The 3,302-nt window shown below is 35.7% G+C and overlaps 1 long non-coding RNA gene across 1 annotated transcript; it reads right to left on the bottom strand.

The window, feature by feature from the left end:
• Positions 1-836: 836 nt before the first annotated feature.
• Positions 837-2,109, bottom strand: LOC122195255 (uncharacterized). Its single transcript, XR_008226056.1, has 3 exons — positions 1,539-2,109; positions 1,167-1,456; positions 837-1,069 (listed from the first exon to the last, which is right to left on the bottom strand). It is a non-coding gene; the product is annotated as an uncharacterized LOC122195255 (long non-coding RNA).
• Between the last annotated feature and the right edge of the window lie 1,193 nt (positions 2,110-3,302).

The following is a 3,302-nucleotide window of genomic DNA, read 5'->3' as shown; positions in this document are numbered from 1 at the left end:
ATTTTTCAATTGGAGAGAAACCTTTTATCCGCTTTGCATCCATTTTTCATTGGAAATATGGAAAACGGCTTCCAAATCGCCAGCAATACGTAAGAATAGTTCATTCATCATCCGGAACCGACATCGAAACTTTACAGCGTAAATGGCGTCATCTGCAAAGTAATCCTCTATAAGACGATCATGTCCGACTTCACGATTTTTACGCAACCATGATTTTCTTGGTTTAGATCGTGCACGCGATATTTTGCCTAGTCTGTTTTGAAAGTATGCAACAATTTTCGCCATGACGGAACCGATAAAATTAGCCTCCTCTAGAGCCATCGAATCGGATGATGAAGATGATGACATTTTGATTAATATTTTTTGGAAAGAGTAAGAAGGTATTGGTTAAAAAATGGTCGGATGTTGTGGTATTTATAGTGTGATAATAGGAAAAAAAAATAGTTATATATATATATATATATATATATATATATATATATATATATATATATATACACACACACACACACACACACACACAAGACATATAGCTGTTGGAAAAATAAATAAATAAATAAACACCCAATCACAATCGGAGAGAAAACGCGGCAAAGGCTCCCCTTATCCTTCCGCGCACCACCCTTTCCCGCACCGACGGTGCGGTGTTCCACCGTGCAGGAAGAGTCCCGCGGCCTTCCCCGTTGTACATTCCGTCCGGCCTTAGAAGCTAAATTACTAAGATAGTTAATTTGTTTATGCTGATGTTTGAATACAAAACCTTCAATTTAAGAGGCATCTATTTATCTATTTCTACCAAGTGGGTTAGTTTTATATTAGCCATAATAATGAATTCCATTTCTACCACAGGAGTTAGTCCCATACTAGCCATAATAGTGAATAATATTATGGCAATTCATTAAATTTTATGGAAACTAGGGAAGGAACCCCCCGCCTTGCAGGGATTGAAGGGTATTTCATTGTAAAAGCTTGATAAATTTTGAGGATTAATGTCCCAATGGTGTAAGATCGATTTTCCTATCCATGCAAAATCCACCAACACATTCGCTCTCTGTTGTTGCATCATCACCTGTAATTATGTACATATGGAAGTAAATGAAGATTTAATCATGTGAGTTTTGTGATCACCATGGTTTCAAGAGAGGATAATATAAACAGTTGCTTACCATGATGCATGCAGTTGTTGTAATCACCTCCAGAAATACGGCCCAAAGGTGAGTCCCATCTAGTATTTGATTTATATAAGAATACCAAAAAGCCAAAGCATGTTATAGATCAGAAAACATATTAACTATATAGTGGTAGTATTTCAGGTATTTACATGATGAATATATAAGATGTTTCCATTTCCACTCATAGTCATAGAATTTGGTTGACAAATTAGATTCCTTCATTATAAGCATACCTGGAAATTCCATGACATTTAGAGGTTCCCCTTAAGAACCCACTACCTCTTCTGTAATGATGATGAACAAAATCAGAAAAAATAAGCAAGGTAGAAATATTCATGGACATGTGTGTATTTTTACATTGCATACCTTCTGAGTGATGCAAGGTAATCCTCTCTTGATAGATTTTGCATCTCTTCAAGGTCTCGTGTATAATCTGTGACCTGGCACCAACAATATGTATATTAATTTAGTGTAGGGAGATAGCGAGGGAAAAAACTCAATAGTTTATTTATGTTTCGGATAAAAAAAAAATACATAGTGTAAAATTTCATTAGATAATTGCTCACTGGAAAATTAATGAGTGTCCCAGGGCCCTAACACTTCAAGGCATCAATTATGACCAAAATGACAATTTTGCCCTTTTGTCCCTTTTGTTGAATTGTGGGTACTGGAAAAGAAGATTTATGCAGCTATGAATAATGCTCCGCCAATGAGTCCATGGGATCACCAACTATGGGGTTTCTTGGTGTATCCAAAGTTTTAAAGAGCTAATATTTTTTAATCGAGTTGGTGAACCCACCAAAACTTATCTTAGTATCAAAGATCTTGCAAATTTGTAATGATTTTAACGCCTTTAATAAAAAAAACCACACCTTCTTGGGCCAAAAAAATTCCAACAACGATAAGTGAGATCCCGTAATACGAGGACGACCTATAACCAGCCAAATATACCTGCAATATCAACACATATAGTTACAGAGAGAATTCAATCCGTCTCTTGCAATCTGGAAATAGATTTATAGATGATGAATTGTGTTTCACCAGATAATGTAAATACCTCATCCTCAAAAGGTATTGATATAGATTGGGTTAAAATTATATAGATCTTTTTTATATGTGGATTATAATATATGATGGTGCTAATTGCTAAACTGGAGAATAATATGCTCTCATTTGCATTTACATCAACCAAGCATGGCTTGTTATTGAAATTTCTGTCATATGCTTTACATAGTTACACAACAGTCGATTCAAATTTAAAAGTTAAAGTTGAAACATAAAATTTTCCAGAATATTAGATGTTTTACATAACTAACCATAAAATGTATTAAATTAAACTCACCTTCTTCGACCGCATTCAAGTCCGTCTCTTGTAATGTCTTGAAATTCCAATAGTTTAAAGTTATCCATATCATCGTCTGTGGTGATGCGGGAGCACATCACATATCTTCCACAAAATCTGAATTAAACCCACATATCAGTCAAGGGTCTGAAATTGGTAATTCGATTTTCAGTGATAGCAAAAAAGATGATAAAAATGTCAACCAAATGTTGAATAATCATTTTTTAAAGAATTAAGAGATGAGATACATCGAGATTCTAATTCAACACTCCGAGAGCTGGAAAATGATGTATAAATTCCTAAATAGAAGTTACTGAAAAATAAAAAATAAAAATGTGTAAAGATTACCAATTAAGCACAATCAATCTTCGATTAGTTGTTTTTACGCATCTGAAGGCAAGAATTGAAATTGGAAGAGGTTACTTACCTGCAGAAAAGAAATTGACGATTATGAAAAGGTGATATGGAGGTGATGATGGATAGTGGCGTCTTCTTTGAGATATGAACGGATGGGATCCCAGTTGGTTGGTGGCTTCTGCTGAATGCTGAAGACGATTAAACGCAGTTTCGATGGAGTCGTCAACGATGTTTAGGGTGGCGGGTTAAGGTTTATCTCAACTACCCTTCTTGAGGTTAGGGATTTTGCTGGTAATCAGCTCTAGCAGCAGAAGACGAACAACGTAAGCGGGTTGGTCGGCGGTCCTTTTCGGTGGATGTAGAAGAGAAATAGAAGATGGATGAGGGTATTTCCAAAGCAGTGTGCATCCGCCAGAAGAGAGAAACGGTGA

This window comes from Lactuca sativa, chromosome 8, assembly GCF_002870075.4.
Source record: "Lactuca sativa cultivar Salinas chromosome 8, Lsat_Salinas_v11, whole genome shotgun sequence".
NCBI classification, from domain to species: Eukaryota; Viridiplantae; Streptophyta; class Magnoliopsida; order Asterales; family Asteraceae; genus Lactuca; species Lactuca sativa.
This window is presented reverse-complemented; position numbering and strand designations above follow the sequence as displayed.